Consider the following 18080-nt stretch of genomic DNA (forward strand, 5'->3'; position numbering starts at 1 on the left):
AACTTTTATATCTATGCCAATTAAGAATATAGCACACTTAATTTATGGTACAACATGGAACACAGATGCTTCCATGAGTAGCAACACGGGGAACATAGGGCACTTAAGAAATACAAAGAACTGTAGGACTACAGAGAACATAAAGGACTTAAGGTATAAGATCAAAGAGAACATACTGTAGGATAGTCAATATACATGATCATACAGAGCATAGAGCACTTAATACTGTATATAGAACCATAGGGCAGCCATTATATAGAACCAGGGTGAATATAGATCAGTCAGTTACTGTATAAAGATCCACAGGGAACATAAGACACTTAATATCTTCGACCTTTTGGAACATACAGTAGGTCTCTCAATAGCTTAGGCTCTGGTAACATACTACCCCATAGGACTATGATCATAGGTTAGTAGGTCAAAACAGGACCCAGGACATACAGAACACAGAAGACATAAGGCATTAGGTGAATTAAACCCAAGTATCTAAGGATACTGTGTGCATAAGGCTGCTTCTTCAGTGAGGGAATAGTTGAGGATATTTCCAGCAGGGTAATGAGAACCAAAAAATGTCCAGGGTGTTTGCCAAAGGGCCAAAAATTCCCATTGGACACAGGACCAAGTGCACAAAACAGGTTTCCTTAAATAAAATCCAGCACTTACTTTGGCATCATTCTGTAGAATTTTGACAAGCGTAATGTTCTGTTGTCTTCTCTTGTATCCTGACTCTGTAATCTCCTGCACTTGTGGTATCTTTTTGTCTTGCACTCCACAGGGCCTCCATCCCTCCATCCAATTTCTGCAGCAGCACTATTGAAATGGAAATGTTTAGAGAGCTCTTAAGCAATGTCAAATCACCTGGCGCTACCGAGATGGTGGATTACTGTCTGCAAATTGGCCTCCGTGCTTCATTTAGCTGCGTCCTTAAGTCCCTCTCACACCCTTCTCTGTGAATCAAGTAATGAATAGGAATCCATAAATCCTAGAGCAAACAGGAAGAGAAGAAAAGCCATGGCTATTACAGTGCAAAGTAAATGGACACTGCAATATGCTAAGTTGAAATGTTTTGTGCGTGAGCTGGTGTGAACGCATGCATTATTTAGACTGCACTTAAATTCACCACTAACCTGTGAGGATATCTCTCTATTGCGCCACTGGGATTCCTATATGACCTCAGAGACGGAGATTTATGCGCTTTGTTTGTTTTTCCCCTGTGATTTTGGCAATAAACGTAGCAGCTTTTCTGTTTGTGGTGCTTGGGATGGTAAATTTATACACGGTCTAAAATTCATCTTTAAAAATTACTCTATCAGGAGTGCTAGATGCTAGCATTTTAAGATTCACCTCAAAAGGTAAAGACAGTACACAATATCCTCAACCCAAATGTTTAGACTTTGCAAAAATGTTATTCTAACTTAAGATTATTTTTCAGTGTGACATCTAAATATGCCATATCTGGCAAGTTCTACGATCTGACAAAGTAAAAAAGAAACAATGGTGATCAACTATTGTTATAATGTATTCACCATCCAGAAGACACCTGATGGAAAACCTGAGGAATGGAGAATTCAGGTTTTATAGCCACAAAGTATAAGACATGAGGTGGTAGGCAATTAAATACATTCACTTTCTTACTGTATTTAAGTAAATATTTATATAGTATAATAGTTTTTTAGTGTACTTTTACTTTCACTCCACTATATAGTACAGCAAAAATCTGTACTTTTACTTCACTACATTTCTGCATGATGTTGCATTGCCTAACCTCATGGTGTATAGTATTTAAAGCAGGAATTTAATTACCCGCCGACTATTGTGCAAAATTGCATGACTTTCCTTTCCTCCAAGATAATATAACAGGTGTTTGAAATCAGAACAGAACTGATTGCAGACAGCAGGGAAAGAAACAGCATGGGAGGGAAAAAGAAGAGAGACAGAGAGAGAGAGAAAACTATTGTGAGCTAATACAAGCCCTGTACTTTTGACACTTCAGTAAATTTGAAAGTTAATACTTTTACTCACATACACATGTAAAAGGAGGACTTTTATTTGAGTACTTGCCCTAAGGAATTCTAAAGAACTTTTATACAAATACAAGATTCGTGTACTTTACCCAACACATTATAATACACCAGTGATATAGGGCTCTAAAAACATAGGACCCAGGAAACATAGGACAAAGTGGGAGTCTGGGACCATGATGAACCCCAATAAACCTGTGACAACAAGGCTCAAAGATCATAAGATCCTTCAAACATAGGGCGCTGGGGGAATAGGATACCTGGGAACATAACACATGGGGAATTTCCTGTAAGAGACTAAAAATATACAGTTTTATGGGAATATGAACTTTGTACATGGGGCCCTAGAAGGATTGAATCCTAGGAATTCGAGACTCTGGGAACATAGGAATCTTAGAATGTAGCATTGTATTAATCAAAATGAAGTAGCTACCATATTTAAGGTTTTCATTTCTGATCCACACAGAAGGTCTTCAGAAACCCAGAACTCCTTTTGGGAATTTTTCCTTCGTTTTATTTGAATGTGTGTATGTATTTCAGAATCTTTCTATAGGGGTTCCTGTACAGAGGCTAGAGAAGGATGAAAAAAAGCTGCATGCCTTCATCCCTCACAACAGGAAACTTTGAGTCAGCACTCTTTCTGCTTTGCGGGGGTGGAAGAAGAAGGCAGAGAGGAAGAGGAACACCAGGGTGTGTGTATGTAGGAGTTACAACGAAAAAGAACTCTTATGAATCTGCCAAACTCTCATCTCTGGGTTTCTGGCTCTCGATTCCTGGTAGTTCTGAACAGTTTTGTGCTCTAAATAAACTGAAAGACTGGTTGATGAGGTGATGAGCAGAAGAAAGTGTATTAGAACTTGGGTTAAGGTTTTTGTTCAAGGGCTCTTACACTGACTACCAGGAGGCAGTCTTGGGATTTGAATTTGTCATTAGCACAGAGCACTTTCCGCAATGCTATCACTACCAGTCAAAAGCAAAGAAGATAAGTTAAAAAGCATTTTTGAAAAGGCACAAGTGTGTATCAAAAAAGCTATCTAAATGAACCAGTAAAAGCAATTTCTTCCACACTCCATGTGTCCAAAAAAGTGCTAAAACTACATAATAATAATAATAATAATAATAATAATAATAATAATAATAATAATAATAAAACTGTTCTGAACAACACAGAAATTGCAGAATATTTCAAACCTTTTCAATCATGTTTATGAAACATAATTTTTCATAATTACAAATAAAAAAACGTCAAAAAAAAAGCCTTCACCAATTTAACCCAAATTCACCTTTGTTGCAGATTACTCCACTCTATGGCATTTAAAAATAAAAAATAAACCTGTGGTCTCTGTATGTGGATGAAAGACAACCTTGACCCTTAACGCATGCTGCATCAAACGCCTTGAGCGAGTTCAATACTTTTGTGTGAAGGTCTTCACTTTCTAACCCGAAGGACTTCAACTCAGCTAATTTTATTCAGTCTGGAAAGAAATTTAAAATCTATATTTATGATTTGAATAAAGTTCAGAAAGGAAGACCTGCAACCAAAAATGAATAAAATATTGGGAAGAGGGAACTCTCCACCCTTTGAGGCCCTGTCCTAGTAGTTCAAAGAAGAGAATCAATCTGGGGCATACATTAAAGAAAAAAAAACATAAAATATAGGACTGAAAGAGACAGAGAGAGAGAGAGAGAGAGAGAGAGAGAGAGAGAGAGTGAGAGAGAAAGGGAGAGGGATGATTTAAAGAAATTCTGCCATTGTAGAAAAAGAAAGAAAGCCTGGCATCAATAATTTGTGTGTTTGCTTTGAAAATGTATTGTCCTTGGCCCATTAAGTGAACCTGGTTAGATGGAATCCTTTACCACTTCATTCCAACCTCGGCATTATGCAAAGGAACCTTTCAACGCTTTATTAACTGGATCAGTCAAGGACCATTTGATCCCACAGACTCTTACAAATAGAAACACAAAGTTCCTCAAACTAACAATTTTAGAAACAGGATCAGTCTACCCCCAAACACTTAAGAAAAACTCTATAAACAGAACCATTCACTTGCCATTCATCAATCGCTGCCTGTTTGACCCTAAAGAGTCCTGACGATAGATAGACTATTTGATCTGGAAACACTTTCATCTTTACAGCCACAAACACATGCTGCAAAGGAAATACCAATCATTTGACCACAAACCCAGAGAAAGAGAATGGAAAATGGTCTGACAACAAACCCTTCAGACCTAGCACCAGTGAAGGCTCTTCTGACACCAGAAAAACATCAAGTAGTTTTTCTGGCTGTGCCAATAAAAGGCTGTGTGTTTCCCTGTGGTCTAGCGATCCATCTAGCGATCTAGACTGTCAAAACCTTTATTGAAAAGCTGTTAAATCCTGGGTATCAGTTTCAGGACAGGCCAAACATTTTCTAAAGGAAAGATAGGAAACCTTAAACCACCAACAGGATCAACCATGAGCTCCTCGACCCCAATCACCCCAAAGCGTGGATCTCACAAGGACGACATTTATGTGGGTATATTGGGGTGCTTTTAAACCACCCACAGTTCCTTTGTACGATGCCCATGTACGAGTCCCCACCCTTCCATATATTCAGCATACCTTTCCAGCATTTGACAGACACCCTTATCTTGAGCGACTTATCCTAATACACATATGAGCAGTTAAGGGATTGAGGGTCTTGCCCAAGTGCCCAACAGGGACAATTTTTTGGTGCTGGGGTTTGAACCTAGGACCTTCCGATGAGTAGTTTAACCACTAAGGCTGCTTCCTCCCCACTTCTCACAAGTGATGTTGTTTTGTGCCCAAGGATGCATCAGTATTTTTACTCTCCAATAGAGTAGGTGGCAGTTTGCACCTAGGTAGACAAGCGGTATTCTATTTTTACCGCCACGCCTCATGGTGACAGCATTTGGGTTTGTGCATTTGCTGGCTTTTACCACTAAGTGGCTCTATATAACTATAGACTGAAGCCTCAGGCCTTAGTTTATTTTCCCCAGGATTAATGAGCCGCAGCTCATCTAGAGCCACATGTAGTTGCAGATAAAATCAAGTGGAACATATTGAATTCATAATCACAGTACTAACTTTACAGTACAAATTTAAAATTAAATTAAATATTTTTAGGATCGAATTCAAGCAACGTAAACACACTGAGCCTTTAGATTTTATTATGTGTAATTAGAAAGCTACGTGTGTAGGTTTTAGTGCTATCTTATATTTTGTGTTCCTTAAATTTGTAGTAGATTTATTAACTGAAATAAATAAAACTAAATGACCATAAACAGATGTCAGAATAATGTGCAAAAACTATATAAGTTACATAGCCTTTATAAGATTCCACTTTTATTTAAGTTTGTCACAATGATGAAAAAAACGTTATGATTTTGATAAATAAAAAAAGTAAACACAGTGTGCTGTTCTGTATTGTTTTCGGTAAACTTGAGCCCATCAGAAGCCGAAATTCCGTGTATACTCTCCTCAGAGATGTGAAAAATATATATATTTATAGAAAGCAAAATGTCTGCTTTTATATAAACTAATGGAAAACAAATTTTAGATTATGTAATTTGTATGAAAAGGAAATTATAGGCGTGTCCACTAGTGTGGAGACGACAAGAATACAGGATTACCTGCATCACTACAGCCGAAACCAAAGAAATCTCTAATTTATCAATGGATTATGTCAGTCTGCTTGCTGTTTTGCCTGACGCATTCATAATCTTCTGCCGGTGCGCTTTGGAAAACTTTATGCGTGCAGTTGAGCGCTAATTAGACTACGTATAAAATTAAAGGAGGATCACGATGATCAACATTACGAGCCCAAACCTCATTTAAATGAAATTAACAAATATTTGAAGTAAATAACAGTAGCGCACGTTTATACAAGCATTTTTTTTTTTTTTTTTAGGTGTGCCAGCTGCCACTGTTCTTATACGGCTCTTTATCGGAGTAAATCATTTAGTAACAAGCCTGTAACTTTTCATGTAATACAGGTACATCTGTATGAATAAATTGTTTAAATGTTTGTATCATGAGCTATTGATCAGTGATTTATGTAAACGACTCCTGTTTGGGGGAGGGACGCGCTGATCACGTTTAGTCTGCTTTCCTTGTGTTTTGGTGTGTGTGTCTGTGTGTCTTGACTTTTGTGTTAATTATTTGTACATATTCATGAAAAGTCATGGATTATTCAGTGAAACAAAAGCTCTGCTGAAAAAAGTTAGGCACATCAGTCACTTTACCCCAAATAAAAGGAGGTAAAATTAATAAACCGAGCCGCGTGTTTCTTTGCCCCTACCCCGGGGGCAAAGAAACGGGATGATACCTTCATCACTACACCAAAAACCAAAAAAATTTAAATGGTCAGAGTCAGTCTCCTTGCTGCTTTTCCCCCAACGCATTTTTTAACTTTATGCGTGCGGCTAAGCGCTGATTAGACTGCATAGGAAGTTCAAGAGGAGGATCATGATGCCAAATTAAAATCCTGAGGCCAAACCTCATTTAAATGAAATGAACAAATATTGTAATTAAACAACAATAGCCCACGTTTCGAAATTCTTTCCGAGGCTGCGTTGGGTCGGTGTTATGCGCAGAGTGCCGGAAGATTTCCTGAAGCTCAAATCTACGAAAAGTACACTTGTGACACAATAACGATAATAATTCGAACATTTTGCAGGCTGCCATTTGGAGAAACCAAAGAATAATGAATAAACCAGTTGTTGCGTCAAAATAACCCAACCAGGTGTTCATTTGTAAATGACTCACTACATCTCATTTGACCCAACATGAGCAACACAACAATGTGTTTAAAGTACCCCGTACCTAGAATTTTGACCCTGTATAAACCACCCAATGATGTGTGAAACACCACAGCATTTTTAGTGCGTCTTTTTTGAGTTATTGTAATGTTTTATTCTGAAAGGCTATTTTACCAGTTCTTTCTATATTTAGTTTGATGTCTTTGAATGTATTTTTTTTTAAATAACAATAAACAGATACAGAGATATATACAGGCTTTATAACAGTTCATTTTTTGTAAAAATAAAATTATCAGCTAGTGAACTTGATCGTGTATCTAAACAACATTTAACCAATGTTTGTTTTTTTTGCCCGCATTATTATACAATAGATACCAATATCTCTGGTTCAGATTTTTCATTTATGTTGTATAAAAGTTTTCAGATGTGGAAATTACAATTACTGTAGTATTTCTACAATACAACATATTGTTAAGACTTTTCTATGACTTAATTCTATTTAAAACTGCGCGAGTAAAAAATTTTACTTTGCACCACCTGGTGGTCATTTTTACAGATGACTTTAAATTTATTTTGGCTGCTGTCGGCGGTGAGCGCGGCGGTAATAGGCATTCTGGTTGTCTACATACTGTATTTGGTTTGTGAGCTATAAATAAACTCAAAGAAGAAAAAGAGTACAAAGAAGTCTACCCTTCCTAGAATGAAAGCTTCTCTGTGTCTGAAAACACAGAATCAAACCACTATCAGACTCCAGATACTGCAAAAACACTGTAACCAGGTGGCATGTTGGTGTTTTGGTTAGCACTGTGATTCTAGTTCCACCTTGGGTCTCTGTGTGTGTGGAATTTACATGTTCTCCCTGTGCTTGATGGGGCTCCTGGCTTCTTGTCTCATCTTTGGACTCAGACTGTACAAAGTAAAGACCCATAACGTATAATCTGTTGGAGGGCTAACACTCCAATCACAGACTATTTGCCCCAAAATTTCTTGGAAAATGGAGTAATCACAGTAAATGCTACCAGGAGAACACCAACAGAACTCTGGGAACAAGGGCACAGAAATGACACGGCATTGTGTCCCTATGTTCCTACATAAGCACACTCTTCTTCTACTTCATACCTCATTTCTAAATCTCTTCTATTGAGGGATATATCTGAGTGGCTCTTAAAAAGGACTGACATTAAAGTGAATAGAGGTTGTTGTGGCTGTTTTTCTTGTGCAGAGCAGGCACTGTGAGAGTACTCCACACACTCAGAGCGTTCTTTAATAATAAACCACACACTAGGCTTTATGCTCTGAAGGCGAGCTCGAACATAATATGACTGGAAACCCAAACAACTCATTAGAGCAACATCCTGTTTCGGTCGCATAAAACAAAGCCGTGGTCATGTTTCATTATTTCAAGCTTCGCTCTGTGTGACATCGCTGAAGGTCGTCTCTCCCACTGGCATGCTTTTATTTCCCTTCCTTTTGTTTAGTCACTATTAGCATTAACAACATTACTAGCAGCCTGCGCTTAGAAGCAGAACAATCATAATCAACACTGAACAAAGAACACTGGCAATCAGATCTAGAGCCAGGCAATAACAGCAAAGTTGGACCAGTCAGTATCAGTGGACTTGGATGGATGCACATGGACCATGCGTGATTGGATTTAACAGTAAACCCGCAATCAGACGACCAGAACAGGCGTAAAAAGACTTAAACCGCCCAGGCACTACATTCAATTAAACCTACAGCCAAGTAAATATCTTTGAATATGGATATTATTCATATATATATATATTCATATATATATATATATATATATATATATATATATATATATATATATATATATATATAGGATATTGAATGGATCTGAGCCGGTTAATGAAAGTGACGTGCTGCCTTCCCCAGCCTTCTTCCAATCTCATGGTTTATTCCAACCAATATAGACATCACACACTCACATAGCTAGCATTGAAACCTAGCTACTACCATAATGTAGCCAGTGGAAATCCAGAGAATTATGTGTAAACCTGAAGATAACATTTATCTCAAAATTTCATGTTAAGGCCTGAATGTACTGAAAGACTCAGACTTATTGTATGTCACTGCTTCTCAACCCAGGTCCTGAAGACTTCCGTCCTGCACATGTAAGTGTTCCAGCGGCTCCCAGAACACCTGCTTTAGCTAAGCATCTAATTAACAGCCTTTTCTGAATTGGCATGCAGGGAATACACTAACATGTGCAGGACCAGGGTTGAGAGCCACTCGAAATTCACGTACGCAAATGCCCTGTAATTCATAATAAGAGTCAAAGGCACAATTAGCCAATCATGACACATCAAACTGGTCCATCACATACTGTAGGCGAGTCTTGGTGTCAACTCAAGCCAGTCAAAAGGCCCCCTGATGATGATCCAATCAGGACCTAGATTCCACGTCTGGGCCTCTTCTTGGCTGTGTTTTGTGACCATGACTCGAAGGCAAGACACGTTGCGGTACATAGAACACACAAATTTACTTAATAGAGAGAACATAATGTCGTACACGCCCTTGTTAGATGAGCAAGCGAAGGCTATAAAGTTTAACTCTACACATAAACTGTATGAAATATGATGACAGAAACCTAACTGGCTTTAAATTATTAGGCACAAAGACAAGACGAGACAAGCAAGCGCTCAGGTTACAAATGACTTTTCTCATTAAGGATAATAAGATCCATCTACGTATCTATTGCTGTAATTAATGGATCAGAGGTAGCGTCATTTCTCGGGCTCTCGCTAATTACATCTGCAGCATGATTAAGAGCTGTGCAGATTTATAACCAGTCACCCGAAAACAGAAGCACTGGGAGGCAAAGCCTGCTTTTAAAACCGCCTGAGAGTAAACATGTGATTATTAAGGATTTTCATCCAAGTATGGTAAATACGTTTTTTTTTTAATCCACATATGGGATTAAATTAATATTTACAATAATTAAAGAAAAACAGTCCAGCTGAAATCATCACAATAGAAATAATTGTATAGCCAACCTAATAAAAATAGATACATAAAAATTTAAATTATAATTATTTAATTATAATAAACAATATTAAAACAAATAAAATAATAATACTTTTTAGGAAATATTATTTAAATACTTTTTGGATTTATATGTTTATTTTTGTATTAAAATAACAAATGAATAAAGTTAATTATCTATCCATCCATCAACCAAACAACCAAATATAATAAATATTAAAATATTATAAATATATTTAAATACAATACATTAATAATATTAATCATCTAACAATAGAAAATATGTAAGGAATAAACAAAAAAATAAAAAAATATATATTTTACGAGGCAGAGTACACCCTGGACAGGGTGCCAATCTATCGCACACACACTCACATTCACACACCACAAGCAATTTGGGAATGCCAATTAGCCTAACCTGCATATCTTTAGACTGTGGGAGGAAACCGGAGTACCCAGAGGAAACCCACCAAACACGGAGAGAACATGCAAACTCCATGCACACAGAAGCGAGAATCGAGCCTGTCCGGGAATCGAACCTGATCCCTGGAGGTGCAAGGCGACAGTGCTAACCACCGCACCACCGGCAGTGCCGCCAGGTCTACTATACATACGTGTTTTAGAAATAATTTAACAAATTCAGATTCTAAAAATATTATTTTACAATTTACTATTAGTTCACGATTTGTCAATTTCACAAATTGTACCATACTAATTAAATAAAATATACACTAAATAGGATTATACGAATAATATAAAAGGTCATTTTTTTATGCTTTTTCATGTTAATTCATCAATATCTTTTTTATTTTATTTTTATTTTTATTATTATTATTATTATTATTACACATCTTTTTTTTAAACTTTATGACAAATAGATGGCTAGTGTTGTAGAGGACATTTAGTAAGTAAGTAAAAAAAAAGCTGTTTGCATGTTGTTGTTATATAACACCAATAATTAACTTCACACCTGCTGTTTTAGGAAAATAACCTTTTTTGAGTTGTAACAGAAACTCTGCTTAATATTCTGTTTTGATATTTTCTATAAAAGGACCGACCTGGCATGGGTTTGTAACAGTAGTCACTAATGAAAGTGATTTATTCAGACCATTAAGAAACCTCAAACATAGTGTAATTCCACAACTGTCACCTTTAGAGGTTAAACAAGTTCACCAGTGCATCAGGACATCAATGAAGTCATACTCACTTCGGTTTTGAAAGCACACATGCCAATTAGTCAGGAATTTAACCATCAATTTAACAGAAAATCATACCATAATTAAGAAATTAACTGATCTACAGTCCCTGATTGAAATGATTTGCTAATTTCACACTTTCAGAGAAACGCTAATGGTGTCATGGCAGTAAAACTGCCTGTCTTTATCACTGTTTGTTGACCTCTTGCGTCCAACAGACCTCAACATGTTATTTTCTCCATCGATGAAATAGAATTAACATTGCAGACGTGTCCCGAGGATAATCGGCGCCGATGCGGGTTCGAGGCGCAGATACGTGTTTATTCTCGATGTTTAGGAGCTGCACTTAACCTCGGCCAAGGTCGCTTATTTCAGCTGCCGTTCTCCATTTTCAGGCTTGTTGTGGCCTTGTATTGCTTTCGCTGAATCCTATCAGCTTTACCATTACCCACAAGGCTTTCTAATTTCGCTCGATTTGAGCTGGCGGTTGTGGCGAGTGAAAGGAAATTGAAGGGTCATGGCTGAGAAAGCAAAGGTACGGAATTGGGTATGTGCTACTCTGTTTGGTTCTTGTTTAACATTTTTAAATAAGGCTCGTTGGAATTCATGCTCGGTCCGTCGTTTTTATTTAAACAAGACCCGGGGCTTTATGCAAAAATTAAGCGGAAAAGAAATTCCTCGTCATCAAAGCCGTGATCTGGCAGCTGAAGAGAAACAGCGCAACCATAAGAGTGTAAACTTTTTCTAATAATGAAATCTAATAGCAATATACAGCTAATGAGCTCGGTTAGAGAATACTATCTGGAGAGTGACATGTTATCAAATGAACGTAAATGAAGTTAACCCAAGTGAACTACATAGCGAGAGAGAAAGAGAAAAAACATTAACAGCAATGTAAAAAGTCTAATGATGCCTATTCTCTCTAGAAGAAAGACGAGTCCCAATCTTCTCAGCTACAGAATAGTATGTTATCCTTTCAAACGTAATGAAAATGACGCCCAATTAAATATGATTTCAGGTCAGACCTCGGAGAGGTTTATAGCATTCTCATAGTCATATTATGAACCACTTCTTCACATAACCAGCCATTGTCTGCCTGTCAGTCTACCCGCCTAATTTCTGACAGCACAATAAGATCGCTTCAAGCTCAACAAAAGACGTTCAGGCTACCGGCAAATTTTGATTGGCGGTTCATTACAGTCCACACCGATTATTTATTTTCGAAACGCCAAGCTGTTCCTGTATTCTTTCAGCTCCACGTGCTAAAACAATGCAGATAGCATATGGAGCTCATCTAATTAATGCAAAAATCATCCATTAATCACTTCATACAAACTAGCGTGTAATAATCTGGATGTAATGAGCTATCAGCACGCCGTGACAGATGACACGCTTCTCTCAGTGTGAGCAAGCTGGTAGGACGAGATCTGTAGGGAGGGGATTGGTCTGATTGAGGATCGGTCCATTCAGCCATCGACGTAGTCATCTATCCGTCTATCTATGCATCTGGCTGAGAGTGACCCAATTCATGGCTTTTTCTAAGTTTTCTATCTATTAATTTACATCTCCATCTATACAGGCTGACATCTATCCATCCGTACATCTCAATTTGTACATCCATAATTTAATTCCATCATTGCCTAGCCAGTCTTTTATCCATATTTGTGTCTGCCTCTCTATTTACTCATTTAACCAACCATAAAGTCATCCACTCAACCTCCATTGAGGGTGTACATAACTTAACTGGTGTATTATTTTTATGAAATTTATCCAACCATCTCTTCATCCATCCACTTATTCATCCAAGCATCCACCTAGCCAACAATGTCCCCATGCATCTGTATAAGTGTCCCCTGATCCATTTATTCTTCTAAAAAATCCATCCATCCCATCTATTCAGATGCTCTTATCATTCATTCAACTGTGCTTATAAGTCTCCATTTAATTGTAACCATCGAATTCATTCATTTTACTGTCCATTAATGCAAGAAATATTTATCCATCCATCCATCCATCCATCCATGTATTAACCTAAGTGCAAAGCCTTCTATGTATCCATGTATTTGCCTTTTTTGGTACATTGTTCATCTAATAATTAATACAATCTGGTCTGCTTTCCATCCATCCATCCATCCATCCATACACATATGTATCCACCTACACTTCTATCCATCCATAAATTCATCTAACTGTACATTGGTATGTTTATATTTCATGTAATCATCCAATCATCCAGGCATACATCTACTTATTTATTAACGTGTCCACCTAGCTATCAGTTTCTTTATACATCTGTTTAAGTGTCACATGATCTGTATTATTTAACCGTAAAACCATTAATTCATCTATTTGACTGTCCATTAATACATTAGCATCAGTCAATCCATCCATCCATCCATGCATCCCTCAATCTTCCAAAATGCCCAATTGATCTTCTGTGCTTCTGTGTGTTTGCCAACTGTCCATTGATACATTGCCCATTTATTCATGTATGGAATACATTCATCCACCCATCCATCATCTATCCATCCATTTTATCCATCCATTTATTCATTTATCTACACTATCCATCAAGTTTAGCTATCCATCTATTATTTTATTCTTCCATCCATTCATCATCTATCCATCCAATCATTTCATCTATACATGCATCTAACTAAGCAAACACTATTTCTTATTATATATTTTAAAATATTTTTTCCTTTAAATTAACCCAAGTATCAGTTTATTCATCTATTAAGCTTCCATAAATGTATCATATAATTTATGTCTTTCCATGGACCCATGTCCACCCATCCACCTGTTCTTCAATCCAGCCACCTATGACCCACTGTGAGGTGTATCTATTCAACTGTTCATCCATCTATAACCTGACAAGCTATTCAGTGGCCTATACTTGTAACTGTCAATTCAGCTGACGTTATTTTTCATCGCGTCCCACTGACCCATGCATTCCTTTTCCTGCCTGCTCGCCATTCCACTGCCCATCATCTATCCATGTAAAGTCAGCATTGTCACAGCAGGAGGTAAAACGCAACGAACCTAAGCATTACTCTGAAATTTTCAGGCATTTTTTTTCTCAACTGTTGTAATATTTTAGTTCAATTAAAAAATAAAAATAAAAAAATGAAAATACAATGATGTGGCATAGAGCTTAGCAAGGACTTCACTTTCCACACTTTCCCTCAGCTCTGTTATAAAGGGGTAAAGAAGCAACGTTTGGACTCTTTTCAACCACAGTGAAAAGAAATGTGATGTCACTAAACAAATCTAAACAGCATTGGAAAAATATCACAAATCTGCTGAAACTAGGGAAGAAAAAAATCCTGATAAGCGTAACAGCACAGGGACATAAAACCACAACCACAAGACAGAACTCTTTCGCTAAGCCAAAAAAAAAAGAAAAACTTTGTTTAAAAAACTTTGACTTTAGTACATTTTTCTGGTTTATTTACAGGATTATTTTCCTTTTTATGAGCTGCAGATTTATTAAATCAAAGCATTTTAGTCTATCAAAAACTCTGCCCTGTGGATTGCACTGTAATTGCATCACTCTCAAAGCATGGACTCGGTCTAAATGTCCATCCTTCCACGTACAATCTTTATCCCTGGAGGGCTGCAGCATTTTTTTTTCTCTTAAAGCTGCTCATTGAAGAGAGATATGAACATTAGCTGATGTGCTAAATCATGCGTGGTGCTCAGGAAAGACGACTCAGCGAACCCTCACTTCTGTCTTCTGAGACTTTGAGACTAATCCTGTTGCTTGGCCGTCCATATCCATATAGTGTCTGGTGATATCCTGGTCTGAGATTGGATGTGATGAACCGGTGAGTGGTTCTGTGCTAATGATCCAAAGATTGTAAGTTGAAATATCAAGCACCATGTAAAGCAAAGAGCGAGAGAGAGAGAGAGAGTGAGAGAAAGTTGGTCCTTGAACAAGAACATTAATCCTCGGCATACAGTATAACCTAAATTAGATTTGCTCGCTTGCAAGTCACTTTACATTTTATTTTAATTTGTCTTCAGTAAGCTCCTTATCCTGGGCAGGGTCACTATGGGACACCAGTCCATCATAGCAAACCACATACACTTGTTCACATCTAAGGGGAAACCAGCATAGCCAATCTACCACCTGAATTTGTTTTTGGACGGTGGAAGGAAGCTAATGAACTGGAAGGTAACTAAAGTTGACACGAGGGCACAGTGGATCTAGAGACTATTCCTTGGTATACCAGGCATGAAACCGGAATACATCTGAAGTAGAACACCAGGATATTCCAGGCCATACGTTCATTCACACCTGGGGAAATTAAAGCTGCTTTCACACTTGGTACAGTACGACCGTATCCTGCTTGGGAATGATTGCTCTCACATCCTAACAATCCCAATTGTAAGCGCTCACATTATTATTATTATTATTATTACCCATGCTTCAGTACACTTTAGTAGTATGCACCAAGTTGGTTTGTGAGAGATGCCCCTATGCTTTCCTACTTTATCAGCTTTGGCTGCGTAGGTCAGAGGATAAGGATTTTGGAGGAGACCGACAGTGCTAATGATATTATGTTCTAAACAGCGGCCCACTTCCATGTTCAGGTAAGATTGGCTTTCATGTATGATTTAATCTGAGCCCAATACAACGTACTGAGATCAGCTTTTCAAGTGCATACTGATCAAGCTTGGGAACAATGACCGGGGCCAGAGTGTTCCTATCAAATTCAAATTCAAATTCAAATTTTATTTGTCACATACACAAACATACACAGTACGAAATGTAGTGAAATGCATTTTACGGCTGCCATTGACCCTAAAAGAGAATTAAGTTTACAAATAAGAAATAAATATGAATAAAAGAAATACGATAGAAATTAAATAAAAATTAAATTAAACTAGGAAAAATAGAACTAAAAATAAAAATAGAAATGTGCTAGGAAAAAAAAATAGAACTAAAAATAAAAATAGAAATATGATGTGCAAAAATAGAAATCTACTGTACAAATTGAAATATACTGTGCTGTGTGTGCAAATATGCATAGAATAAAGTGACTTTGTGCAGAGGTTATTAAAGTGTCTTTGTGCACTGGTCCAGGATGTAAACGTAAAACTGTAAAATGTAGTGTAGTTGTGAAGGTAGGTGTGCAAAGTTATTAAAGTGTCTTTGTGCAATGGTCCAGGATGTAAGCGTACGACATGTAGTGTGTATATATGAAGGAAGGTGAGCGTGTAATTGTCCATAGTGTTCATGGATGTAAGAAGATTGATGGATTTGATCAATTATGAAAAAGATGAAAAGATTGTTAGTTCTGCATAGTGGTGTGGTTGTGGTTATACCAACGTATTAAACACTGGGGTTGAGTCTACCAGGATCCGTGCTTGGGCTCATACTTTGACAGCCCTCTAAGAGTCATCAATTCACCTATTAGTTTTTGGGAAGTGTGGAAGGAACTTGAAAAACCTAAAGAAAATTGGGAAGAACTTGTCCATTAATGCAAGCTCAGCATCACACCAGGGATCTTGGAGTTGTTAAGCAGCACTACCCTCTTAATGCTTTTGTATAATATGTTTCTCTTTTAATCCTACCTTCTTTTTTTTCCTTCTAACACCACAAAGAGCTCTTTGCTTTGTGCCTTTGGGGGAAACCCTTAAATGTTCCATGAACCTTATAGCATAAAGCTATCCTTTCAAAAAAGTTTTCCAACAAGAAGTCCCCTGCCCCAAGAGGCTTCCAAGTGGAGTAATTTTAATGGATTTTATGGGAATTAAAATAAAAATAAAACGTCTCAGACAACCTGAAGGTTACCACATTAAGCTTTCACCGTTTGTACCTTCTTAGACAGAAATCAAAACACAGTACAGTCAAGAACTTTAAAAGGTTTCTTTGGATTGGTCCTCATACTGTGATTAAAGGAATCTTTAATGGTTTTACAGTAAGGTAAAATCCAATCCAAAGTTTTAAACAGAATGATCCAAGGTAAAACTTGTAAAAAGTTTTACGCAAAATTGGTAAAATTGTTCACGCAAACGATGCAAATAATGGGAAAATTGGCCAAAAAATGGTATGGTCAAAGGTTAAAGCCACTCTTATATCTGAACATCATAATCACCTGATGGTCTCACTCCACATCACTGGAGATCACACAAGTACCCATATAGCCACCTCTCACAAGTCTTGCGATCGCCTTTTCTTAAATTGTTTATAGTTTTTGTTGTTTCTGGGTTGATGCGCTGTTGGTTTTGAGGTGTTTGATTATGATTTAGAATACAGGAGCAATCTATACGAATCGTATCAAAAACATTTTACACCTTTATGACAACCAGTTATATCTTTTCATCAACGGTTGATTTCCTAAGAATTCGCAATTTCGAGACACCGAGTGCATGTACGAATGGCACGCACTGTCCTAAACAAGATGACGTCCAACAAAGTATAACCACAGGCGATGTAATTTCATCCTGCTCCGCCAGTCTCTGGAAAGCGGCCCGGAGTTTCGCTGCCAATATCGTTCCTTTTGTTGCCCCTCGATAAGCCATCTCCACAGATAAGTAAGAGTCCTGTTGATGATATTCAGAATGACATTTTATTTATAGAGCACGTCAGCACTGGAGGAAGACTAAAGCTCTTTGTGATGGAAATTGAAAAATGAACAGCGCTTTGTTATTACCGGATGCATAAATGTATTTAAATTCATGAGATTCCTCTGTCGGGGCCTGGAGAAGAAATGTCTGTAAGTAAGTGTCTCCTTATCGAGTAGCGGAATTCTGGAAACTTGGTAATTCACTCAAAAGGAGCTGTGATGACAAGGGATCTTTGGCGTTATGTTAACTTTTATGCGTAACCATAATTACTGGTGTTAGAAACATCATGTGAGTTATAATTATGCTGATTACATTAATGCAAAAAAACTAACAAAAAAAAAACCCCCTGACTATCTGCTTAGTTGTGTTGTGTTTGCTTAGCTTGTTTCCACAATTATCTAATAGACAGATTGTAATATACTGATAGATTAATAACTTAAAAGTAACAGGGAGGACATTTTTCTTGTCTCTGTAACTCACTAATGAGTGACATTTTCTTGGCTCTATATTCAATTTT

This window comes from Clarias gariepinus, chromosome 20 (genome assembly GCF_024256425.1).
Source record: "Clarias gariepinus isolate MV-2021 ecotype Netherlands chromosome 20, CGAR_prim_01v2, whole genome shotgun sequence".
In the NCBI taxonomy this organism is placed as follows: Eukaryota; Metazoa; Chordata; class Actinopteri; order Siluriformes; family Clariidae; genus Clarias; species Clarias gariepinus.